This window comes from Siphateles boraxobius, unplaced genomic scaffold, assembly GCF_051911475.1.
Source record: "Siphateles boraxobius isolate OS27281-9 unplaced genomic scaffold, OSU_SipBor_1 269, whole genome shotgun sequence".
NCBI lineage: Eukaryota > Metazoa > Chordata > Actinopteri > Cypriniformes > Leuciscidae > Siphateles > Siphateles boraxobius.
Window position 1 is genome coordinate 1,492,530 of NW_027508886.1, and position 25,900 is coordinate 1,518,429.

At 46.1% G+C, this 25,900-nt stretch overlaps 12 non-coding genes across 12 annotated transcripts; all 12 read right to left on the reverse strand.

Annotated features, from left to right (window-relative positions):
• Window positions 1–427: 427 nt before the first annotated feature.
• On the reverse strand, window positions 428–499 carry trnaq-uug (transfer RNA glutamine (anticodon UUG)). The gene has a single exon. It is a non-coding gene; the product is annotated as a tRNA-Gln (tRNA).
• Window positions 500–971: 472 nt separating this feature from the next.
• trnaq-uug (transfer RNA glutamine (anticodon UUG)) lies at window positions 972–1,043 on the reverse strand. The gene has a single exon. It is a non-coding gene; the product is annotated as a tRNA-Gln (tRNA).
• A 70-nt stretch (window positions 1,044–1,113) lies between these two features.
• Window positions 1,114–1,186, reverse strand: trnaf-gaa (transfer RNA phenylalanine (anticodon GAA)). The gene has a single exon. It is a non-coding gene; the product is annotated as a tRNA-Phe (tRNA).
• A 93-nt stretch (window positions 1,187–1,279) lies between these two features.
• Window positions 1,280–1,353, reverse strand: trnai-aau (transfer RNA isoleucine (anticodon AAU)). Its single transcript has one exon. It is a non-coding gene; the product is annotated as a tRNA-Ile (tRNA).
• Window positions 1,354–1,441: 88 nt separating this feature from the next.
• Window positions 1,442–1,513, reverse strand: trnap-agg (transfer RNA proline (anticodon AGG)). The gene has a single exon. It is a non-coding gene; the product is annotated as a tRNA-Pro (tRNA).
• An 8,663-nt stretch (window positions 1,514–10,176) lies between these two features.
• On the reverse strand, window positions 10,177–10,248 carry trnaq-uug (transfer RNA glutamine (anticodon UUG)). Its single transcript has one exon. It is a non-coding gene; the product is annotated as a tRNA-Gln (tRNA).
• Window positions 10,249–13,162: 2,914 nt separating this feature from the next.
• trnaf-gaa (transfer RNA phenylalanine (anticodon GAA)) lies at window positions 13,163–13,235 on the reverse strand. Its single transcript has one exon. It is a non-coding gene; the product is annotated as a tRNA-Phe (tRNA).
• A 118-nt stretch (window positions 13,236–13,353) lies between these two features.
• trnai-aau (transfer RNA isoleucine (anticodon AAU)) lies at window positions 13,354–13,427 on the reverse strand. The gene has a single exon. It is a non-coding gene; the product is annotated as a tRNA-Ile (tRNA).
• Window positions 13,428–13,515: 88 nt separating this feature from the next.
• trnap-agg (transfer RNA proline (anticodon AGG)) lies at window positions 13,516–13,587 on the reverse strand. The gene has a single exon. It is a non-coding gene; the product is annotated as a tRNA-Pro (tRNA).
• Window positions 13,588–16,817: 3,230 nt separating this feature from the next.
• On the reverse strand, window positions 16,818–16,889 carry trnaq-uug (transfer RNA glutamine (anticodon UUG)). The gene has a single exon. It is a non-coding gene; the product is annotated as a tRNA-Gln (tRNA).
• Window positions 16,890–16,959: 70 nt separating this feature from the next.
• On the reverse strand, window positions 16,960–17,032 carry trnaf-gaa (transfer RNA phenylalanine (anticodon GAA)). The gene has a single exon. It is a non-coding gene; the product is annotated as a tRNA-Phe (tRNA).
• Window positions 17,033–17,123: 91 nt separating this feature from the next.
• trnai-aau (transfer RNA isoleucine (anticodon AAU)) lies at window positions 17,124–17,197 on the reverse strand. The gene has a single exon. It is a non-coding gene; the product is annotated as a tRNA-Ile (tRNA).
• Window positions 17,198–25,900: the final 8,703 nt, after the last annotated feature.

Here is a 25,900-nt window from a genome sequence, read left to right on the forward strand (position 1 = left end):
ATAAAGCAAGATACCCTGTTGAAATATGTGTAATGTGTGGTTTATATAAACTGCAAAGGTAAAGTATACTTTAAAACAGATTGTGACCGATGTGAAGGGCGAGGAGAATGTATACGTGCGTCACGTTTAGTCAATAAAACACTTCCGCATAGGATACAACTGTGTATCCTCGCTCATGACTCCTCTGAAAATCTCCTCACTCCTCGAGGTGCAATTAGAGAATTGAGATGTCCTTCAAGATGGCTGAGCTCGATCGGTTTCCGGGTCATAGGATGGAGGACAGAGGAACGAGGAGACGATGAGGGATATTGAGAAGCACCCTATGTTTCCCCAATTCCGACTCGGTTTGAGAGTGCCAATTTCACCGCCACGTCAGCAGTTGGGCATCACCTCTGTTTTTTCCCTCCCTTCCGCGAAGAACCTAAAAAGGTTCTACCGAGATTTGAACTCGGATCGCTGGATTCAAAGCCCAGAGTGCTAACCATTACACCATGGAACCAACACACCCTCCCAGCTGTCTGTCTGAGAGGCAGATAGCGATGAGGCTAGGTGGAGTCAGGTAGCCTAAAGGAGGCGGGCGTGGTTCCTCTGCCGAAACCCGAGATTGAACCAGAGACCTTTAGATCTTCAGTCTAACACTCTCCCAACTGAGCTATTTCGACCAGGTACTTGTGCTGTTTAGCCTGGCAAATGAAGGTCTCACCGAGATTTGAATTCGGATCACTGGATTCAGAGCCCAGAGTGCTAACCCTTACACAATGGAACCTCGGCGTGTGTCAACTTTTCCCATGAGGTGCAGAGATTTAAGTCATTCAGTCCAGAACCGCGATAGCAAGGAGCAAAATAAGCCTTTGCTTTTTAAGCCCATGTTTCCCCAATTCCGACTCGGTTTGAGAGTGCCAATTTCACCGCCACGTCAGCAGTTGCGCATCACCTCTGTTTTTCCCCTCCCTTCCGCAAAGATCCTAAAAAGGTTCCACCGAGATTTGAACTCGGATCGCTGGATTCAAAGCCCAGAGTGCTAACCATTACACCATGGAACCAACACACCCTGCTAACTGGCTGTCTGAGAGGTGGAGTCAGGTAGACTAAAAGAGGGGGAGGTTGTTCCTCTGCCGAAACCCGGGATTGAACCAGGGACCTTTAGATCTTCAGTCTAACGCTCTCCCAACTGAGCTATTTCAGCCAGGTACTTGTGCGGTTTGGCCAGCATGCAAGTATGGGAGACCGCCCGTCATTTTCGAGAAGAGCAGAGCGAAGGTCCCAGAGAGAAAATGATTGGCCCGTACGGGGATCGAACCCGCAGCCTTGCCGTAATTAGCGCCACGCTCTAACCAACTGAGCTAACCAGCCTCTCTCTGGCACATTTTATCCCCAATTGCTCAGAAATATCCTGGTTGCCCTAATAAGGCTGAAGAGATTAAAAGCAAAGCCGAATAATGGGCTCGTCCGGGATTTGAACCCGGGACCTCTCGCACCCTAAGCGAGAATCATACCCCTAGACCAACGAGCCGAAACATACATCCTCCCTGCTGCTGTCGGGCCGAAAACATTTCAGCTTCCATGGCTTAAAGCGCAATTTTTTGATTAAATCAACAATTAAAAGGTAGCCAGTGCAAAGTTTCCAGCACAGAGGAAATGCGGCCTCTTTTTTTGTGGTCATTGGAAATCACGCTGCAGGACCTGCACACGAATAATGAGAAGCTTACTTACAGGAGCCTGGTCTGCAACACTGGACCCAGTTGATGTTGCAGGAGCAGAGGCAGCACTTGGCTGGACAGAAGGCTGTGGAGGAGACTGCAGAGGAGGCTGGGCAGGGCGCAGAGGAGGAGACTGCAGAGGAGGCTGGGCAGGGCGCAGAGGAGGAGACTGCAGAGGAGGCTGGGCAGGGTGCAGAGGAGGAGACTGCAGAGGAGGCTGGGCAGGGTGCAGAGGAGGAGACTGCAGAGGAGGCTGGGCAGGGCGCTGCAGTCCTGTGGTTGGCTGTAGTGAGGATGGTCCTGGTGCAGAGGGACAGGGGTTGAAAGCCTTGCTGGAAAGGTGGGAGTTGCTCTTTCCAGTGGACAGGAAGCTCTGCAGGCGACTGGGACACCTGGCCAGGGGTCCACAATGCTGGAGGAGCAGGATAAGGGGCAGGAGCAGGGGCAGTAGCACGAGCCGGGGCAGGAGCAGGGCCTCTCGAGCCTGCAGTGCCTGGAGAAAAAAGAAAAAACTTACCCACTTACAGGGTTTGGCTGGAGACAAAATCTTTTGTGTGTCTCTTTTTAGTGGCAGTAGGTGGAGGAGGAACAGACACAGTGGCAGTGGGCACAGCAGAAGTGAGGACAGATGCAGTGGGCACAGTGGTGGTGGGCACGTGGGCTAGAGCCTGCCTCTTCAGCACGTATGCTTTGAAAAGGGCCATATTGGTGTTAGGCCTGGCCTTTGCCTTCTTCAGGTAGGTGATGAGAGCCTGGGCCTCCTTGCTTGGGTCCTCATACACCTCCTTCATTGACCTACCCTTAAAATCCCCAAACTCCACCATCAGACATCCAGAGTCTCCTGTCCTCTGGGCCTCCTGCAGCATGGCCTGTTTTTTTTCTGATACACCTCTACAGCCTCGCCTACCTCCCTGATCTGCGAGGTGTATCTGAGGAACAGGTGTTTGTTGTCCGACAGCGGGTTGTCCCTCTCCTCCTCCCCCAAAATGCTGCTGACCAGATAGCAGGCATACCCCAGTGAGTTCTCCAGCAGCCACAGGAACCTCTGACCCTGGTGTTTCCCAAACTGGATCTTGCAGTGAGCCAGAACCAGGAACTGGTCTCCAGGATTCCCTCCATTCTGCCTCAAAAAGGCAGTGGCCTCAGCCAGGACCTCCTCCTTACACCTGGCCCTCCCTGCCAACACGATCTTCCTCCTATTGGCCTCCTCAGTTGGCCCCATAAGGAGTCGACCCTCAGAGGTTCTTCGTAAAACCGGGTATGCATACATAATCTGAAAGGACACAGGCATAAACAGAACGTTACATAGCTGTCATATTTCAACTGAAAGTATTTTACTACATCATTTGTTTTTTATGTAATTAATTATTATAATATTATAATAATTAATGAATATTATTATTATTATTATTATGAGCATAAGCATTATTGTTTTTTATACAACTGTGAATCACTTTGAATTGCCTTGTGTACAAATTGTAAATAGTGTGATGAACTTATTAATAAGAAAATAAATAACACTTCTTGGTACAATCTTGCTGGTATCATGCCATGCTTAAATCGTTTTGTTTTGTTTAGCTTTTGTGGCAGAGATTACTAAGACACACCAAATATAACATAAAGGCGTTTATGCCAATTCATAATAATATGATCATCAAACAGATCTAAAACTTAAAATGGTATATCAAATAGTTTTGGTATATCTTTTATAACATAGTCGAGAATCATTTGTTGAAACAAAAAAACACTTGTTTTTGCCTATTCATGTCTTTTTAAATATGTATAACATAGTATTTAAAAAGATAACATAAATATGTATACTGGTGTATAACATAGTATAGTATAACATATATGAATTAAACTTTTTTTTTTAAAGGTTTTAGTAAAAATCTTCTTGTGGTCAAAATAATGTAATGAATGACACAAAAAAATACTAAATTAACAACAACAAAAAAATGGTTTAAGGAGGATATAGCTCAATTAGCGGTCGGCTAATTATCTTGACAGTAGTGGCATGTTTTTTACTGTATATCATGGTAAAGTTGCAGGTTCACATGTACAGAAGAAAACGTGTGCTATTACACGCTAGCTAGCTTTATTGGCATGTTTAATTGTCTAAAAACAAACACTGTTTATGAATAAATAATGATCGATTATACAGTCGTGAAGAATAGACTTACCTGTTGCAAAGATTGCAAAGATGACGATAATAATAGCGGTCGCCGATTGGTCAAAAGTAAGCCACAGGAGCAGAGCCAGGAGAGAAACGCGATTGGTCAAAAGTAAGCCACAGGAGAGAAAGGCGATTGGTCAAAAGTAAGCCACAGGAGAGAAACACGATTGGTCAAAAGTAAGCCACAGGAGAGAACGTGATTGGTCAAAAGTAAGCCACAGCAGAGAAACACGATTGGCTCACGTGGGCTTACTTTGGCTCAATTGGTAGGAAGCAGTAGGCGCAAGCGAGAGGTAGTGGGATCGATGCCTGCATTCTCCAGTGCTGTCTATCCTTTTTACGCCCCCCTTCAAGGGGCACTACCTAGATGAGCTCTTGCGGCTCAGTGCTGCCGAAAAAGTTTTTTCGAACGAGGTACTGCACAGATTCCTGGCAAAAGCAGTTCCCACCGAGATTTGAACTCGGATCGCTAGATTCAGAGCCGAGAGTGCTAACCATTACACCATGGAACCTTGGCGTGTGTCACCTTTTCCCATGAGCAGCAGAGATTTAAGTCATTGAGTCCAGAAGCACGATAGCAAGGATTTAAGTCATTGAGTCCAGAAGCACGATAGCAAGGAGCAAATGAAGCCTTTGCTTTTTAAGCCCATGTTTCCCCAATTCCGACTCGGTTTGAGAGTGCCAATTTCACCGCCACGTCAGCAGTTGCGCATCACCTCTGTTTTTTCCCTCCCTTCCGCAAAGAACCTAAAAAGGTTCCACCGAGATTTGAACTCGGATCGCTGGATTCAAAGCGCAATTTTTTCATTAAATCTACAATTAAAAGGTAGCCAGTGCAAAGTTGCCAGCACAGAGGAAATTCGGCCTGTTTTTTTGTGGTCATTGGAAATCACGCTGCAGCACCTGCACACGTGCTAGGGATCGTGCCTCGTCTTTGTCTTTGAGAGCGATGGACACCTTCTCTCCATCATCGAGGGGAATTAGCTCAAATGGTAGAGCGCTTGCTTAGCATGCGAGAGGTAGCGGGATCGATGCCTGCATTCTCCAGTGCTGTCCATCCTTTTTACACCCCCCTTCAAGGGGCACTACCTAGATGAGCTCTTGCGGCTCAGTGCTGCCGAAAAAGTTTTTTCGAACGAGGTACTGCACACATTCCTGGCAAAAGCAGCTCCCACCGAGATTTGAACACGGATCGCTGGATTCAAAGCCCAGAGTGCTAACCATTACACCATGGAACCTTGGCGTGTGTCAACTTTTCCCATGAGCAGCAGAGATTTAAGTCATTGAGTCCTGAAGCACGATAGCAAGGAGCAAATGAAGCCTTTGCTTTTTAAGCCCATGTTTCCCCAATTCCGACTCGGTTTGAGAGTGTTAATTGTAGATTAAATCTACAATTAAAAGGTAGCCGGTGCAAAGTTTCCAGCACAGAGGAAATGCGGCCTCTTTTTTTGTGGTCATTGGAAATCACGCTGCAGGACCTGCACACGAATAATGAGAAGCTTACTTACAGGAGCCTGGTCTGCAACACTGGACCCAGTTGATGTTGCAGGAGCAGAGGCAGCACTTGGCTGGACAGAAGGCTGTGGAGGAGACTGCAGAGGAGGCTTAGCAGGGCGCAGAGGAGGAGACTGCAGAGGAGGCTGGGCAGGGCGCAGAGGAGGAGACTGCAGAGGAGGCTGGGCAGGGCGCAGAGGAGGAGACTGCAGAGGAGGCTGGGCAGGGTGCAGAGGAGGAGACTGCAGAGGAGGCTGGGCAGGGCGCTGCAGTCCTGTGGGTGGCTGTAGTGAGGATGGTCCTGGTGCAGAGGGACAGGGGTTGAAAGCCTTGCTGGAAAGATGGGAGTTGCTCTTTCCAGTGGACAGGAAGATCTGCAGGCGACTGGGACACCTGGCCAGGGGTCCACAATGCTGGAGGAGCAGGATAAGGGGCAGGAGCAGGGGCAGTAGCACGAGCCGGGGCAGGAGCAGGGCCTCTCGAGCCTGCAGTGGCTGGAGAAAAAAGAAAAAAACTTACCCACTTACAGGGTTTGGCTGGAGACAAAATCTTTTGTGTGCCTCTTTTTAGTGGCAGTAGGTGGAGGAGGAACAGACATAGTGGCAGTGGGCACAGCAGAAGTGAGGACAGATGCAGTGGGCACAGTGGTGGTGGGCACGTGGGCTAGAGCCTGCCTCTTCAGCACGTATGCTTTGAAAAGGGCCATATTGGTGTTAGGCCTGGCCTTTGCCTTCTTCAGGTAGGTGATGAGAGCCAGGGCCTCCTTGCTTGGGTCCTCATACACCTCCTTCATTGACCTACCCTTAAAATCCCCAAACTCCACCATCAGACATCCAGAGTCTCCTGTCCTCTGGGCCTCCTGCAGCATGGCCTGTTTTTTTTCTGATACACCTCTACAGCCTCGCCTACCTCCCTGATCTGCGAGGTGTATCTGAGGAACAGGTGTTTGTTGTCCGACAGCGGGTTGTCCCTCTCCTCCTCCCCCAAAATGCTGCTGACCAGATAGCAGGCATACCCCAGTGAGTTCTCCAGCAGCCACAGGAACCTCTGACCCTGGTGTTTCCCAAACTGGATCTTGCAGTGAGCCAGAACCAGGAACTGGTCTCCAGGATTCCCTCCATTCTGCCTCAAAAAGGCAGTGGCCTCAGCCAGGACCTCCTCCTTACACCTGGCCCTCCCTGCCAACACGATCTTCCTCCTATTGGCCTCCTCAGTTGGCCCCATAAGGAGTCGACCCTCAGAGGTTCTTCGTAAAACCGGGTATGCATACATAATCTGAAAGGACACAGGCATAAACAGAACGTTACATAGCTGTCATATTCCAACTGAAAGTATTTTACTACATCATTTGTTTTTTATGTAATTAATTATTATAATATTATAATAATTAATGAATATTATTATTATTATGAGCATAAGCATTATTGTTTTTTATACAACTGTGAATCACTTTGAATTGCCTTGTGTACAAATTGTAAATAGTGTGATGAACTTATTAATAAGAAAATAAATAACACTTGGTACAATCTTGCTGGTATCATGCCATGCTTAAATCGTTTTGTTTTGTTTAGCTTTTGTGGCAGAGATTACTAAGAAACACCAAATATAACATAAAGGCGTTTATGCCAATTCATAATAATATGATCATCAAACAGATCTAAAACTTAAAATGGTATATCAAATCGTTTTGGTATATCTTTTATAACATAGTCGAGAATCATTTGTTGAAACAAAAAAACACTTGTTTTTGCCTATTCATGTCTTTTTAAATATGTATAACATAGTATTTAAAAAGATAACATAAATATGTGACCAGTCACGGAAACTAGGGACACAAGTCGGTTCTGGGGCATTTTGAGTTATTCATAGATTCTGAAAGTGTAATCTCCAAGCCTTTCAACGATGTGTAACATGTGGAAATCTGATAATATTTGGAGAAGTTGTGGCCATTTTAAAGTAGGCACTTAAAAAAGCTCAAAGAGGAGAAAACGAGCTCTAAAGAGATTCAGTTCTCACCTCTCTCTGCTGCTGGGGGTGACAATAGGGCTCATTTACATCTCATTTAGATAAGCCATACCCCCTGTAAAGCTCCTCCATGTGCTTTACAGCTTTTTTTGCACTTTGAATGAGTGCACTTCTGCCGCACTAGGCGAAAAACAATTGTGCTGCCCCTCTATTTGCAACGTACCAGCAACAACACACAAAGACCAATATGCCATATAGCCTGCATATAACGCAAAACCAGCAACAACACACAAAGTCCAATATGCCATATACATATAACGCAAAACCAGCAACAACACACAAAGACCAATATGCCATATACATATAACGCAAAACCAGCAACAACACACAAAGACCAATAAGCCATAGGCCTACATATAACGCAAATAGTGCGCAACGCTCGTGTGCCCAAAATGTCAACAATATTAAAGTTTATGCAGGAGGCAAATGCCTGCTGGCATTTTTCTTTAAGCAGTAATTTCTGGAATTTTCCAAATAATCACATTTCACCTCCTCAAATTACTGTTGCAAATCTCTTTACACCACTTTCTTATGTGCGTATACACACACAAATGAAATGTCCGCAAGCACATTATATCATCAGCAGGTTCAGCATCTTAAATAACGACTAAAGAGCAAATGAAGCTTAACTTACATTTCAGAAACACGCACGGCAGGCCTTCATCGCAGCAAAGGTCTTAACTGCATCCTCTATTTCGATTCTCCGTCACATATGAAACAGCCAGCCACCGCTGTCAGCAAGCCGAGCCGCCGTATTCAAGCACTGAGGGCGCACGCGCCGCGCCCATATCTCCGGTTCAGTTTCCCGAGCCCACGAAGTGCGGCGAAAACATTTTCGGTGTAACTGCCAGACGGTTCAGCTCGTCTGCGACAATCTTTGCAGCATCCATCTTCATTGAATTTTGATATCAGAGAGAGCCGGCCAGAGCACAGCATAATAAGTAGCCATGTGGTTCACTTGGAGGGCGGGGGCAAAAGCGCCGGGTTATTCAGTATGAAAATACACACAGACAATGACACGCCACGCCCCTACTGCATGCTGAAATCTCCGAAAACAAGCCGATTTCAACCTCAAAATGTAAGCTTTTAAATATACCAATATTGCTATCTCAAACATGGAGAGGCTTCTTCGTGATTTCAATTAACAGATTCTCCAAAAAATTTAAAATCACCAATTTTGAAAAAAAAACTCTTCTTTCTCATTTTGCTCGAAAGTTGTGCTGCCGACTTGTGTCCCTGGTTTCTGTGACGGGTCACATATGTATACTGGTGTATAACATAGTATAGTATAACATATATGAATTAAACTTTTTTTTTTAAAGGTTTTAGTAAAAATCTTCTTGTGGTCAAAATAATGTAATGAATGACACAAAAAAATACTAAATTAACAACAACAAAAAAATGGTTTAAGGAGGATATAGCTCAATTAGCGGTCGGCTAATTATCTTGACAGTAGTGGCATGTTTTTTACTGTATATCATGGTAAAGTTGCAGATTCACATGTACAGAAGAAAACGTGTGCTATTACACGCTAGCTAGCTTTATTGGCATGTTTAATTGTCTAAAAACAAACACTGTTTATGAATAAATAATGATCGATTATACAGTCGTGAAGAATAGACTTACCTGTTGCAAAGATTGCAAAGATGACGATAATAATAGCGGTCGCCGATTGGTCAAAAGTAAGCCACAGGAGCAGAGCCAGGAGAGAAACGCGATTGGTCAAAAGTAAGCCACAGGAGAGAAAGGCGATTGGTCAAAAGTAAGCCACAGGAGAGAAACACGATTGGTCAAAAGTAAGCCACAGGAGAGAACGTGATTGGTCAAAAGTAAGCCACAGCAGAGAAACACGATTGGCTCACGTGGGCTTACTTTGGCTCAATTGGTAGGAAGCAGTAGGCGCAAGCGAGAGGTAGTGGGATCGATGCCTGCATTCTCCAGTGCTGTCCATCCTTTTTACGGCCCCCTTCAAGGGGCACTACCTAGATGAGCTCTTGCGGCTCAGTGCTGCCGAAAAAGTTTTTTCGAACGAGGTACTGCACAGATTCCTGGCAAAAGCAGTTCCCACCGAGATTTGAACTCGGATCGCTAGATTCAGAGCCCAGAGTGCTAACCATTACACCATGGAACCTTGGCGTGTGTCAACTTTTCCCATGAGCAGCAGAGATTTAAGTCATTGAGTCCAGAAGCACGATAGCAAGGATTTAAGTCATTGAGTCCAGAAGCACGATAGCAAGGAGCAAATGAAGCCTTTGCTTTTTAAGCCCATGTTTCCCCAATTCCGACTAGTTTGAGAGTGCCAATTTCACCGCCACGTCAGCAGTTGCGCATCACCTCTGTTTTTTCCCTCCCTTCCGCAAAGAACCTAAAAAGGTTCCACCGAGATTTGAACTCGGATCGCTGGATTCAAAGCGCAATTTTTTCATTAAATCTACAATTAAAAGGTAGCCAGTGCAAAGTTGCCAGCACAGAGGAAATTCGGCCTGTTTTTTTGTGGTCATTGGAAATCACGCTGCAGCACCTGCACACGTGCTAGGGATCGTGCCTCGTCTTTGTCTTTGAGAGCGATGGACACCTTCTCTCCATCATCGAGGGGAATTAGCTCAAATGGTAGAGCGCTTGCTTAGCATGCGAGAGGTAGCGGGATCGATGCCTGCATTCTCCAGTGCTGTCCATTCTTTTTACGCCCCCCTTCAAGGGGCACTACCTAGATGGGCTCTTGCGGCTCAGTGCTGCCGAAAAAGTTTTTTCGAACGAGGTACTGCACACATTCCTGGCAAAAGCAGGTCCCACCGAGATTTGAACTCGGATCGTTGGATTCAAAGCCCAGAGTGCTAACCATTACACCATGGAACCTTGGCGTGTGTCAACTTTTCCCATGAGCAGCAGAGATTTAAGTCATTGAGTCCTGAAGCACGATAGCAAGGAGCAAATGAAGCCTTTGCTTTTTAAGCCCATGTTTCCCCAATTCCGACTCGGTTTGAGAGTGTTAATTGTAGATTAAATCTACAATTAAAAGGTAGCCGGTGCAAAGTTTCCAGCACAGAGGAAATGCGGCCTCTTTTTTTGTGGTCATTGGAAATCGCGCTGCAGGACCTGCACACGAATAATGAGAAGCTTACTTACAGGAGCCTGGTCTGCAACACTGGACCCAGTTGATGTTGCAGGAGCAGAGGCAGCACTTGGCTGGACAGAAGGCTGTGGAGGAGACTGCAGAGGAGGCTTAGCAGGGCGCAGAGGAGGAGACTGCAGAGGAGGCTGGGCAGGGCGCAGAGGAGGAGACTGCAGAGGAGGCTGGGCAGGGCGCAGAGGAGGAGACTGCAGAGGAGGCTGGGCAGGGTGCAGAGGAGGAGACTGCAGAGGAGGCTGGGCAGGGCGCTGCAGTCCTGTGGGTGGCTGTAGTGAGGATGGTCCTGGTGCAGAGGGACAGGGGTTGAAAGCCTTGCTGGAAAGATGGGAGTTGCTCTTTCCAGTGGACAGGAAGCTCTGCAGGCGACTGGGACACCTGGCCAGGGGTCCACAATGCTGGAGGAGCAGGATAAGGGGCAGGAGCAGGGGCAGTAGCACGAGCCGGGGCAGGAGCAGGGCCTCTCGAGCCTGCAGTGGCTGGAGAAAAAAGAAAAAACTTACCCACTTACAGGGTTTGGCTGGAGACAAAATCTTTTGTGTGTCTCTTTTTAGTGGCAGTAGGTGGAGGAGGAACAGACATAGTGGCAGTGGGCACAGCAGAAGTGAGGACAGATGCAGTGGGCACAGTGGTGGTGGGCACGTGGGCTAGAGCCTGCCTCTTCAGCACGTATGCTTTGAAAAGGGCCATATTGGTGTTAGGCCTGGCCTTTCCCTTCTTCAGGTAGGTGATGAGAGCCTGGGCCTCCTTGCTTGGGTCCTCATACACCTCCTTCATTGACCTACCCTTAAAATCCCCAAACTCCACCATCAGACATCCAGAGTCTCCTGTCCTCTGGGCCTCCTGCAGCATGGCCTGTTTTTTTCTGATACACCTCTACAGCCTCGCCTACCTCCCTGATCTGCGAGGTGTATCTGAGGAACAGGTGTTTGTTGTCCGACAGCGGGTTGTCCCTCTCCTCCTCCCCCAAAATGCTGCTGACCAGATAGCAGGCATACCCCAGTGAGTTCTCCAGCAGCCACAGGAACCTCTGACCCTGGTGTTTCCCAAACTGGATCTTGCAGTGAGCCAGAACCAGGAACTGGTCTCCAGGATTCCCTCCATTCTGCCTCAAAAAGGCAGTGGCCTCAGCCAGGACCTCCTCCTTACACCTGGCCCTCCCTGCCAACACGATCTTCCTCCTATTGGCCTCCTCAGTTGGCCCCATAAGGAGTCGACCCTCAGAGGTACTTCGTAAAACCGGGTATGCATACATAATCTGAAAGGACACAGGCATAAACAGAACGTTACATAGCTGTCATATTCCAACTGAAAGTATTTTACTACATCATTTGTTTTTTATGTAATTAATTATTATAATATTATAATAATTAATGAATATTATTATTATTATGAGCATAAGCATTATTGTTTTTTATACAACTGTGAATCACTTTGAATTGCCTTGTGTACAAATTGTAAATAGTGTGATGAACTTATTAATAAGAAAATAAATAACACTTCTTGGTACAATCTTGCTGGTATCATGCCATGCTTAAATCGTTTTGTTTTGTTTAGCTTTTGTGGCAGAGATTACTAAGAAAAACCAAATATAACATAAAGGCGTTTATGCCAATTCATAATAATATGATCATCAAACAGATCTAAAACTTAAAATGGTATATCAAATCGTTTTGGTATATCTTTTATAACATAGTTGAGAATAATTTGTTGAAACAAAAAAACACTTGTTTTTGCCTATTCATGTCTTTTTAAATATGTATAACATAGAATTTAAAAAGATAACATAAATATGTATACTGGTGTATAACATAGTATAGTATAACATATATGAATTAAACTTTTTTTTAAAGGTTTTAGTAAAATATCTTCTTGTGCTCAAAATAATGTAATGAATGACAAAAATGAGGATGGAGGAATCGAATGAAAGCTTTTTTATACATTGGAATACTTGATCACTCGAGCGTCACTTCATAGCGTCATCAGCAGCGCTCAAAGGATCTGCCCTCATGTTGTTGCAGTTTTTTTATTTAAGAAATTCATAATAAATAATAATAAAGCAAGATACCCTGTTGAAATATGTGTAATGTGTGGTTTATATAAACTGCAAAGGTAAAGTATACTTTAAAACAGATTGTGACCGATGTGAAGGGGGAGGCGAATGTATACGTGCGTCACGTTTAGTCAATAAAACACTTCCGCATAGGATACAACTGTGTATCCTCGCTCATGACTCCTCTGAAAGCCTCCTCACTCCTCGAGGTGCAATTAGAGAATTGAGATGTCCTTCAAGATGGCTGAGCTCGATCGGTTTCCGGGTCATAGGATGGAGGACAGAGGAACGAGGAGACGAGGAGGGATATTGAGAAGCACCCTATGTTTCCCCATTTCCGACTCGGTTTGAGAGTGCCAATTTCACCGCCACGTCAGCAGTTGCGCATCACCTCTGTTTTTTCCCTCCCTTCCGCGAAGAACCTAAAAAGGTTCTACCGAGATTTGAACTCGGATCGCTGGATTAAAAGCCCAGAGTGCTAACCGTTACACCATGGAACCAACACACCCTCCCAGCTGTCTGTCTGAGAGGCAGATAGCGATGAGGCTAGGTGGAATCAGGTAGCCTAAAGGAGGCAGGCGTGGTTCCTCTGCCGAAACCCGAGATTGAACCAGGGACCTTTAGATCTTCAGTCTAACACTCTCCCAACTGAGCTATTTCGGCCAGGTACTTGTGCTGTTTAGCCTGGCAAATGAAGGTCTCACCGAGATTTGAATTCGGATTTGAAGACCGCCCGTCATTTTCGAGAAGAGCAGAGCGAAGGTCCCAGAGAGAAAATGATTGGCCCGTACGGGGATCGAACCCGCAGCCTTGGCGTTATTAGCGCCACGCTCTAACCAACTGAGCTAACCGGCCTCTCTCTGGCACATTTTATCCCCAATTGCTCAGAAATATCCTGGTTGCCCTAATAAGGCTGAAGAGATTAAAAGCAAAGCCGAATAATGGGCTCGTCCGGGATTTGAACCCTGGACCTCTCGCACCCTAAGCGAGAATCATACCCCTAGACCAACGAGCCGAAACATACATCCTCCCTGCTGCTGTCGGGCCGAAAAGATTTCAGCTTCCATGGCTTAAAGCGCAATTTTTTGATTAAATCAACAATTAAAAGGTATTCAGTGCAAAGTTTCCAGCACAGAGGAAATGCGGCCTCTTTTTTTGTGGTCATTGGAAATCAAGCTGCAGGACCTGCACACGAATAATGAGAAGCTTACTTACAGGAGCCTGGTCTGCAACACTGGACCCAGTTGATGTTGCAGGAGCAGAGGCAGCACTTGGCTGGACAGAAGGCTGTGGAGGAGACTGCAGAGGAGGCTGAGCAGGGCGCAGAGGAGGAGACTGCAGAGGAGGCTGGGCAGGGCGCAGAGGAGGAGACTGCAGAGGAGGCTGGGCAGGGCGCAGAGGAGGAGACTGCAGAGGAGGCTGGGCAGGGTGCAGAGGAGGAGACTGCAGAGGAGGCTGGGCAGGGCGCTGCAGTCCTGTGGGTGGCTGTAGTGAGGATGGTCCTGGTGCAGAGGGACAGGGGTTGAAAGCCTTGCTGGAAAGGTGGGAGTTGCTCTTTCCAGTGGACAGGAAGCTCTGCAGGCGACTGGGACACCTGGCCAGGGGTCCACAATGCTGGAGGAGCAGGATAAGGGGCAGGAGCAGGGGCAGTAGCACGAGCCGGGGCAGGAGCAGGGCCTCTCGAGCCTGCAGTGCCTGGAGAAAAAAGAAAAAACGTACCCACTTACAGGGTTTGGCTGGAGACAAAATCTTTTGTGTGTCTCTTTTTAGTGGCAGTAGGTGGAGGAGGAACAGACACAGTGGCAGTGGGCACAGCAGAAGTGAGGACAGATGCAGTGGGCACAGTGGTGGTGGGCACGTGGGCTAGAGCCTGCCTCTTCAGCACGTATGCTTTGAAAAGGGCCATATTGGTGTTAGGCCTGGCCTTTGCCTTCTTCAGGTAGGTGATGAGAGCCTGGGCCTCCTTGCTTGGGTCCTCATACACCTCCTTCATTGACCTACCCTTAAAATCCCCAAACTCCACCATCAGACATCCAGAGTCTCCTGTCCTCTGGGCCGCCTGCAGCATGGCCTGTTTTTTTTCTGATACACCTCTACAGCCTCGCCTACCTCCCTGATCTGCGAGGTGTATCTGAGGAACAGGTGTTTGTTGTCCGACAGCGGGTTGTCCCTCTCCTCCTCCCCCAAAATGCTGCTGACCAGATAGCAGGCATACCCCAGTGAGTTCTCCAGCAGCCACAGGAACCTCTGACCCTGGTGTTTCCCAAACTGGATCTTGCAGTGAGCCAGAACCAGGAACTGGTCTCCAGGATTCCCTCCATTCTGCCTCAAAAAGGCAGTGGCCTCAGCCAGGACCTCCTCCTTACACCTGGCCCTCCCTGCCAACACGATCTTCCTCCTATTGGCCTCCTCAGTTGGCCCCATAAGGAGTCGACCCTCAGAGGTACTTCGTAAAACCGGGTATGCATACATAATCTGAAAGGACACAGGCATAAACAGAACGTTACATAGCTGTCATATTCCAACTGAAAGTATTTTACTACATCATTTGTTTTTTATGTAATTAATTATTATAATATTATAATAATTAATGAATATTATTATTATTATTATGAGCATAAGCATTATTGTTTTTTATACAACTGTGAATCACTTTGAATTGCCTGGTGTACAAATTGTAAATAGTGTGATGAACTTATTAATAAGAAAATAAATAACACTTCTTGGTACAATCTTGCTGGTATCATGCCATGCTTAAATCGTTTTGTTTTGTTTAGCTTTTGTGGCAGAGATTACTAAGAAAAACCAAATATAACATAAAGGCGTTTATGCCAATTCATAATAATATGATCATCAAACAGATCTAAAACTTAAAATGGTATATCAAATCGTTTTGGTATATCTTTTATAACATAGTTGAGAATCATTTGTTGAAACAAAAAAACACTTGTTTTTGCCTATTCATGTCTTTTTAAATATGTATAACATAGAATTTAAAAAGATAACATAAATATGTATACTGGTGTATAACATAGTATAGTATAACATATATGAATTAAACTTTTTTTTAAAGGTTTTAGTAAAATATCTTCTTGTGCTCAAAATAATGTAATGAATGACAAAAATGAGGATGGAGGAATCGAATGAAAGCTTTTTTATACATTGGAATACTTGATCACTCGAGCGTCACTTCATAGCGTCATCAGCAGCGCTCAAAGGATCTGCCCTCATGTTGTTGCAGTTTGTTTATTTAAGAAATTCATAATAAATAATAATAAAGCAAGATACCCTGTTGAAATATGTGTAATGTGTGGTTTATATAAACTGCAAAGGTAAAGTATACTTTAAAACAGATTGTGACCGATGTGAAGGGCGAGGAGAATGTATACGTGCGTCACGTTTAGTCAATAAAACACTTCCGCATAGGATACAACTGTGTATCCTCGCTCATGACTCCTCTGAAAGCCTCCTCACTCCTCGAGGTGCAATTAGAGAATTGAGATGTCCTTCAAGATGGCTGAGCTCGATCGGTTTCCGGGTCATAGGATGGAGGACAGAGGAACGAGGAGACGAGGAGGGATATTGAGAAGCACCCTATGTTTCCCCAATTCCGACTCGGTTTGAGAGTGCCAATTTCACCGCCACGTCAGCAGTTGCGCATCACCTCTGTTTTTTCCCTCCCTTCCGCGAAGAACCTAAAAAGGTTCTACCGAGATTTGAACTCGGATCGCTGGATTAAAAGCCCAGAGTGCTAACCATTACACCATGGAACCAACACACCCTCCCAGCTGTCTGTCTGAGAGGCAGATAGCGATGAGGCTAGGTGGAATCAGGTAGCCTAAAGGAGGCAGGCGTGGTTCCTCTGCTGAAACCCGAGATTGAACCAGGGACCTTTAGATCTTCAGTCTAACACTCTCCCAACTGAGCTATTTCGGCCAGGTACTTGTGCTGTTTAGCCTGGCAAATGAAGGTCTCACCGAGATTTGAATTCGGATCACTGGATTCAGAGCCCAGAGTGCTAACCCTTACACCATGGAACCTCGGCGTGTGTCAACTTTTCCCATGAGGTGCAGAGATTTAAGTCATTCAGTCCAGAACCGCGATAGCAAGGAGCAAAATAAGCCTTTGCTTTTTAAGCCCATGTTTCCCCAATTCCGACTCGGTTTGAGGGTGCCAATTTCACCGCCACGTCAGCAGTTGCGCATCACCTCTGTTTTTCCCCTCCCTTCCCCAAAGATCCTAAAAAGGTTCCACCGAGATTTGAACTCGGATCGCTGGATTCAAAGCCCAGAGTGCTAACCATTACACCATGGAACCAACACACCCTGCTAACTGGCTGTCTGAGAGGTGGAATCAGGTAGACTAAAAGAGGGGGAGGTTGTTCCTCTGCCAAAACCCGGGATTGAACCAGGGACCTTTAGATCTTCAGTCTAACGCTCTCCCAACTGAGCTATTTCGGCCAGGTACTTGTGTGGTTTAGCCAGCATGGATGTATGGGAGACCGCCCGTCATTTTCGAGAAGAGCAGAGCGAAGGTCCCAGAGAAAATGATTGGCCCGTACGGGGATCGAACCCGCGACCTTGGCGTTATTAGCGCCACGCTCTAACCAACTGAGCTAACCGGCCTCTCTCTGGCACATTTTATCCCCAATTGCTCAGAAATAGCCTGGTTGCCCTAATAAGGCTGAAGAGATTACAAGCAAAGCCTAATAATGGGCTTGTCCAGGATTTGAACCCAGGACCTCTCGCACCCTAAGCGAGAATCATACCCCTATACCACTGAGCCGAAACATACATCCTCCACGCTGCTGCCGGGCCGCAAACATTTCAGCTTGCATGGCTTAAAGCGCAATTTTTTGATTAAATCTACAATTAAAAGGTAGCCAGTGCAAAGTTTCCAGCACAGAGGAAATGCGGCCTCTTTTTTTGTGGTCATTGGAAATCACGCTGCAGCAACTGCACACGAATAATGAGAAGCTTACTTACAGGAGCCTGGTCTGCAACACTGGACCCAGTTGATGTTGCAGGAGCAGAGGCAGCACTTGGCTGGATAGAAGGCTGTGGAGGAGACTGCAGAGGAGGCTGAACAGGGCGCAGAGGAGGAGACTGCTGAGGAGGCTGGGCAGGGCGCAGAGGAGGAGACTGCAGAGGAGGCTGGGCAGGGCGCAGAGGAGGAGACTGCAGAGGAGGCTGGGCAGGGCGCAGAGGAGGAGACTGCAGAGGAGGCTGGGCAGGGCGCTGCAGTCCTGTGGGTGGCTGTAGTGAGGATGGTCCTGGTGCAGAGGGACAGGGGTTAAAGGCCTTGCTGGAAAGATGGGAGTTGCTCTTTCCAGTGGACAGGAAGCTCTGCAGGCGACTGGGACAACTGGCCAGGTGTCCAAAATGCTGGAGGAGCAGGATAAGGGGCAGGAGCAGGGGCAGTAGCACGAGCCGGGGTAGGAGCAGGGCCTCTCGAGCCTGCAGTGGCTGGAGCGTAAAAAAACACAACAAAATTATCTTATTGTTTTAGACTTTCACTGCATGACTTTCTCAGCTCTGCTGGACAGCTACTGCGATTACAAGGTTTACTGCAAAGCATGTATGATTAGTAGAGAGATGACATGATGATGAAAAGATGGAAGGAAGCAGTGAAATCATCCTGTTTTTCATCCAAGCACCATTAGAAGAAATACAAGAAGAAAAAAAGATGGGATCAGCCAAGTGTGAAGCGAAGCAGACCAAACACTACAACAGCCACTTATTCCAAGGGGAGTGGGGGAAGTGTGAGATGACAAGAATGAGCTTTAGTCAGTGATTACGATAAAAAATGAAATAAAACCTTTTACATACACCTTTAAATTATCTTTTTTCCTTTGAGGATGTTCACTCAAAGAGTGAATGTAGATTGACACCTGAGAAGTGCCATTCCTCTGTGTTGTGAAATAAAATAATATGTCATTTAAAAAATACTGTTTTGTTTTATTTGTAATTGTTTGTAAAATATTGTTTAAGATTTACATACCTTGAGGAAGTTGTTCCTCAGCTTGCGAAGCTACAGTTGCCTCACTGACTCAGACGCAGGATGTACACGTGGTCCTGCAGCTGTTGAATACGTATTTTCGTTAGACATATATACTGCATAATATATACTGTAAAGATTTTAAAGCTTGCAAATCACTTACAGGGTTTGGCTGGAGACAAAATCTTTTGTGCCAGCTGTGAAGCAAATAAATGCTTCGCCCGCGCCAACAGGGCCTTCACATTGGTCGCCAGCAGTGGCCTGTTCTTAGTGGCAGTAGGTGGAGGAGGAACAGACACAGTGGCAGTGGGCACAGCAGCAGTGAGGACAGATGCAGTGGGCACAGTGGTGGTGGGCACGTGGACTGGAGCCTGCCTCTTCAGCACGTATGCTTTGAAAAGGGCCATATTGGTGTTAGGCCTGGCCTTTGCCTTCTTCAGGTAGGTGATGAGAGTTTGGGCCTCCTTGCTTGGGTCCTCATACACCTCCTTCATTGACCTAGCCTTAAAATCCCCAAACTCCACCATCAGACATCCAGAATCTCCTGTCCTCTGGGCCTCCTGCAGCATGGCCTGTTTTATCTGATACAACTCCACAGCCTCGTTACCTCCCTGATCTGCGAGGTGTATCTGAGGAACAGGTGTTTGTTGGCCGACAGCGGGTTGTCCCTCTCCTCCTCCCCCAAAATGCTGCTGACCAGATAGCAGGCATACCCCAGTGAGTTCTCCAGCAGCCACAGGAACCTCTGACCCTGGTGTTTCCCAAACTGGATCTTGCAGTGAGCCAGAACCAGGAACTGGTCTCCAGGATTCCCTCCATTCTGCCTCACAAAGGCAGTGGCCTCAGCCAGGACCTCCTCCTTACACCTGGCCCTCCCTGCCAACACGAAGGAGTCGACCCTCTGAGGTTCTTCGTAAAACCGGGTATGCATACTTAATCTGAAAGGACACAGGCATAAACAGAACGTTACATAGCTGTCATATTCCAACTGAAAGTATTTTACTACAGCATTTCTTTTTTATGTAATTAATTATTATAATATTATAATAATTAATGATTATTATTATTATGAGCATAAGCATTATTGTTTTTATACAACTGTGAATCACTTTGAATTGCCTTGTGTACAAATTGTAAATAGTGTGATTGTAATGAAGCTTCAGGAGAATGAGGATCCATTTGCAGTTTTATTATAATCGTGGTCGTACAATCAGGGTCAATCACCAGCAAACACAACAGTAGAGATAAGGCAACTCGTAATCCAGAAACAGGCATAAGATCAGGGCAGGCAGCAAACTTACATAAATCAGTCCAGTATAGAATATAGTCCAGGGCAGGCAGCAAAGAATCAAGATGAGAATAGACAGTCCAAAAGTAATCCACGGGAAGACAAAACACGGGAAGAAACGCTCAGAGATGATTACCAGGGTAAATACAAAACTTCGCAAAGAAGGAGAGTCTGAGAGCACCTTAAATAGTCCACTGATGAAGGTCAGGTGCAAGGTAATCAGTGCCAGGTATGTGGGAAATGTAGTTCAAATGGTTTAATATTCAGGAGAGGGTTCCCTCTGGTGGTGAGCAGGAGGAACAGTGGGAGTCTCGTTTGTGACAGAGCCCCCCCCCCTGCGAGCGTCTCCTGACGCGAAGAGGCGAACAACGCCGGGGTCTTCCTCGAGGTCGAGGGGCCGGTTTTTCCGGGTGCGTCCTATGGAACTCAGTCACGAGTGTGGGGTCGAGTATGTCATCTGCATTAACCCAGGATTGCTCGTCCGGTCCGTACCCCTCCCAATCCACCAGATATTGGAGGAGCCTGCCCCGGCGTCTGGAATCGAGTAGATCTCGAACCTGATATGCCTCCTCGCCGTCCACCAAGATGGGGCCCTGGTCACTGGTCTGCTCCTCCTCCTCCGCTCTCGGACCACCAGCGGGTCTGAGAAGTGATACATGAAAAGTGGGAGAGATACGATAATTAGAGGGTAATGCCAAACGAAAGGAAACTGGTGTAATTTGTTTAACAATTTGGAAGGGACCCACATACCTGGGACCGAGTTTCTTGCAAGGAAGTCTGAGGCGTAGGTCTCGAGTGGATAGCCAGACCCATTGACCTGGAGTATACTCGGGATTGGGGCGACGGTGACGATTGGCCTGCAACTTCTGTCTCCTGACAGCATGTAGCAAGTGGGTGTGAGCCTGATTCCAGATGTCTTCGCTTCTCTGGAGCCAATCGTTGACAGAGGGTACTTCGGTAGGTTCCCCTGACCATGGAAATAGGGGAGGTTGGAAGCCCATTACACATTGGAATGGAGTTAGTCCAGTGGAGGGTTTCTGGAGTGAGTTCTGTGCATACTCAGCCCACATGAGGAATCGGCTCCAATCTGCTTGGTTCTGATGACAATAGGATCTGAGGAACCGGGTGATCTCCTGATTGAGACGTTCTGTTTGACCATTCGATTGTGGGTGATATCCTGAAGTGAGGCTAATGTTGATGTTGAGTTGTTGGAAGAATGCGGACCATACTCTGGATGTGAATTGGGGCCCTCGGTCCGACACGATGTCCTCAGGAAGGCCATAAAAGCGAAACACAAAGTTGCACAGGAGTTCGGCAGTCTCAAATGCTGTAGGCAGCTTGGGAAGTGGAATTAAACGGCAGGCCTTGGAGAAGCGATCTATGACAGTGAGTATTGTGGTATTCCCATTGGACTTGGGGAGATCGGTAATAAAGTCTATGGCAAGATGGGACCATGGTCGGTGGGGAACTGGCAATGGTTGCAGTAGGCCAGATAGTAACTGTCTGAGATGTTTGCTTGTGTTACAGGTGATGCATTCATTAATGAATTTTATTGTGTCTGCACGCAAGGTTGGCCACCAAAAGCTGTTCTGAAGCAGGTGAACAGTGGCCGTAATTCCAGGGTGACCGGAGCTGAGTAAGGAGTGAACTTGCTGTAGTACTTTCTGACAGAGATCCTGAGGTACAAAAGTTTTGTCAGGGGGGCATTCGGGAGGAGGGGTCTCTTGTGAATTGGCTTGAGTGAGCTCTGTCATGATGTCCCACTGAATTGGGGCCACGATTAATGACTCTGGAAGAAGGGTTTCTTTGGATTTAATGGAAGTTAAACAGTCGTGTTGGCGTGATAAAGCGTCTGCTTTGGTGTTCTTTGAACCGGGACGATAGGTAACAGTGAAGTCAAATCGTGTAAAGAAGAGGGCCCACCTCGCTTGTCTGGGATTCAGTCTTTTGGCAGATCGTAAGTATTCCAAATTCTTGTGGTCAGTTAGTATCACAAACGGATGTTTAGACCCCTCCAGCCAATGACGCCACTCCTCCATAGCTGCTTTCATGGCCAACAATTCCCGGTTTCCGACGTCATAGTTCTGTTCGGCTGGGTTAAGTTTGCGGGAATAATAGGCGCAAGGATAGAGCTTGGATGGGGATCCGTGCCGTTGTGAAAGGATGGCTCCAATGCCCGTATTTGAAGCGTCCACCTCAACTATAAACGGGAGTTCTGGATCAGGGTGGTGGAGGATGGGGGCAGATGTGAAACGTGATTTGAGTTCTGCGAATGCCTCCTGTGCTGTGGTTGACCAGGTGAGGTGTGATGAATTTCTCTTAGTCATAGAGGTTAAGGGAGAGGCTACCGAGCTGAAATTTCTGATGAAGCGTCGGTAGAAATTAGCAAATCCCAAAAAGCGTTGTAATTCCTTTAAGGTTACTGGTAGTGGCCAGTCTAGAACGGCTTTGACCTTCTTCTCGTCCATGGCGACTCCCTCCTGACTGATGATGTAGCCCAAAAATGATGTGGTAGTCTGGTGAAATTCACACTTCTCTGCTTTGGCGTATAACTGGTGATCAATGAGTCGTTGTAATACTGTTCTTACGTGTTGCACGTGTTCCTCATAGGTGTTGGAGTAGATAAGAATGTCATCGATGTAAACAATAACCCAACGATCAAGCATGTCCCGAAAGACGTCATTGATGAATGATTGAAATACGGAAGGACTGTTGGACAGCCCGAAAGGCATAACCAAATATTCGTAGTGCCCAGTGCTGGTAGAAAAAGCTGTCTTCCATTGATTACCTTCCCGGATGCGAATGAGATTGTAGGCGCTGCGGAGGTCTAGTTTGGAAAAATACTTGTGTGTGTGAGTGACGTAGATGCTCTGATGAACCCCTTTGAAGGTTCCTCCTCTATGTAGTACTTCATGGTTTCTGATTCGGGTTGTGATAGGGGGAAAATTCGACCCTTAGGTGGTGTTGTCCCTGGTAATAGTTCGATGGAACAGTCGTTTGAGCGGTGAGGAGGAAGTTCCATAGCCTTGGTCTTGCTAAAAGGCTCGACGAGGTCGGAATATACAATGGGAAGAGTGGGGAAAAGTACAGGTTCGTCCTTTAGCGTAACAGTCTGAATGGAGAGTGAAGGGCTGCCAGTTAAACAGTTGGAGTGACATGACGGGTCCCATTTGATGATCCGACCTTCCTTCCATGAAATGAGGGGATTATGTTGACGTAGCCAGGGGAGTCCAATAATTACCGGGTTATGAGGTGATGTGATGATGTAGAAACGAATTACCTCAGTATGAAGGGACCCAGTCTGTAGTTGAAGGTCCACGGTGGTGTGCAGAACCCTTCCATCACCGAGAGGCCGTCCATCTAGTGCTTCCACTACCAATTGAGAATTGCAAGAGATTAGTGGGAGTTGTAGTTGTTGAGCAAACTCATGAGACATAAAGTTCCCGGCTGCTCCTGAGTCTAATAGAGCTGATGTGGATATATGATTGCCCTCTAGAGACAATACTATAGGTACTTTGATACAAGAACTGGAGTGATGTGCTTGAACACAAGGACTCACCGAAGAGGAGTTACGAAGAGGAGGTCTTGTGGGACAAGAAGCCCTCAGGTGGCCCGGTTGGCCGCAATAGAGGCAGGGATGTTGACGTATGCTGCGTTCTCGTTCTTCCGGAGTCAGATGAGTATATCCGAGCTGCATGGGTTCAGTTTGAGAAAGAGTGACTGGGTATTGTGTGCTGGTTGGTACCGTTCTGAGTGGACGACGTGAACGAATCAGATTGTCAATCTGAGTGGTTAGCTCGATGAATTGATTCAGCGATCTCCCTTCATCTCGGCAAGCCAGTTCGGAATGCAACTCCAAGCTGAGTCCCTTGTGAAAGAGCAGTTTAAGCGTGCTCTCCACCCAGTCGGTTTGTGCTGCTAGAGTACGAAATGTCAAAGCATATTCTGCTGCGGTACTACTGCCCTGGCTCAACGCGAGTAGTTGATCATCAGCTCTCATACCTCCCTCCGGGTGTTCAAATATTTCCCGGAATCGTTGAAGAAAGATGCCAAATGATGGAAAAGCAGTACCATCCTCTCTCCAAACCGCCGTCACCCACTCTAACGCCTTGCCAGAGAGGAGTGAGCATACCAAGGAAATCTTGCTGGCATCGGTGCTATACATAGCTTGTTGTTGATCAATGAATAATGAACATTGCAGTAGAAATCCCTTACTTTTAGTTGGGTTACCATCAAACTTATCAGGAAGAGCCAGACGTGGGTTAACTGTGACTGAAGGTGGTGGAGAAGCGTCCACACTCACGTTCGGTTGAGAAGGTGCTGGGTTCGTAAGTGACATTTGCAAACTCTGTAGCGTCCTGACGAGCTCCTCCGTTACTGTAGTTAAATGGGTTAGCTGATGTTGATGAATGGCGAGTTGGTTAGCTTGAGTGGAAATCTCCGTGGACATTTGAACCAGAACTGCTGGATCGTGTGATGGCGAAGTTTTCTGTAATGAAGCTTCAGGAGAATGAGGATCCATTTGCAGTTTTATTATAATCGTGGTCGTACAATCAGGGTCAATCACCAGCAAACACAACAGTAGAGATAAGGCAACTCGTAATCCAGAAACAGGCATAAGATCAGGGCAGGCAGCAAACTTACATAAATCAGTCCAGTATAGAATATAGTCCAGGGCAGGCAGCAAAGAATCAAGATGAGAATAGACAGTCCAAAAGTAATCCACGGGAAGACAAAACACGGGAAGAAACGCTCAGAGATGATTACCAGGGTAAATACAAAACTTCGCTAAGAAGGAGAGTCTGAGAGCACCTTAAATAGTCCACTGATGAAGGTCAGGTGCAAGGTAATCAGTGCCAGGTATGTGGGAAATGTAGTTCAAATGGTTTAATATTCAGAAGAGGGTTCCCTCTGGTGGTGAGCAGGAGGAACAGTGGGAGTCTCGTTTGTGACAGTGATGAACTTATTAATAAGAAAATAAATAACACTTCTTGGTACAATCTTGCTGGTATCATGCCATGCTTAAATCGTTTTGTTTTGTTTAGCTTTTGTGGCGGAGATTACTAAGAAACACCAAATATAACATAAAGGCGTTTATGACAATTCATAATAATATGATCATCAAACAGATCTAAAACTTAAAATGGTATATCAAATCGTTTTGGTATATCTTTTATAACATAGTTGAGAATCATTTGTTGAAACAAAAAAACACTTGTTTTTGCCTATTCATGTCTTTTTAAATATGTATAACATAGTATTTAAAAAGATAACATAAATATGTATACTGGTGTATAACATAGTATAGTATAACATATATGAATTAAACTTTTTTTTTTAAAGGTTTTAGTAAAAATCTTCTTGTGCTCAAAATAATGTAATGAATGACACAAAAAAATACTAAATTAACAACAACAAAAAAATGGTTTAAGGAGGATATAGCTTAATTAGCGGTCGGCTAATTATCTTGACAGTAGTGGCATGTTTTTTACTGTATATCATGGTAAAGTTGCAGGTTCACATGTACAGAAGAAATCGTGTGCTATTACACGCTAGCTAGCTTTATTGGCATGTTTAATTGTCTAAAAACAAACACTGTTTATGAATAAATAATGATCGATTATACAGTCGTGAAGAATAGACTTACCTGTTGCAAAGATGACGATAATTACTACTGATGACGACTACTTCCTGCTCAGCTACTGTTCGGACGCTCTCGCTTACTGCTCCGCGCTTTGCTCTATCGCTTTTATATTTCTATATTTTATCTCCTTTTATCACCTAATTTTAACTTCAGCAAATCAGCACAGTGCTCAAACGCTTGGATTACTACAAAAAAAAGCAGAATTATTTTATTCGACCAGCCTCCCACTGAAAGCTTACATTCCGGGGAAGAGAAAACACAACTGCCTACATTCATAAGGATAAGAAAATGCCTCCTCTGGAATCTACTTGCTGCTCCAACTGCCACAGACTTTTAAAAAGGATTGCAATTCTTGAAACAAAGTTAATTGCGGGACCACCAAACCAGACGGAACACACA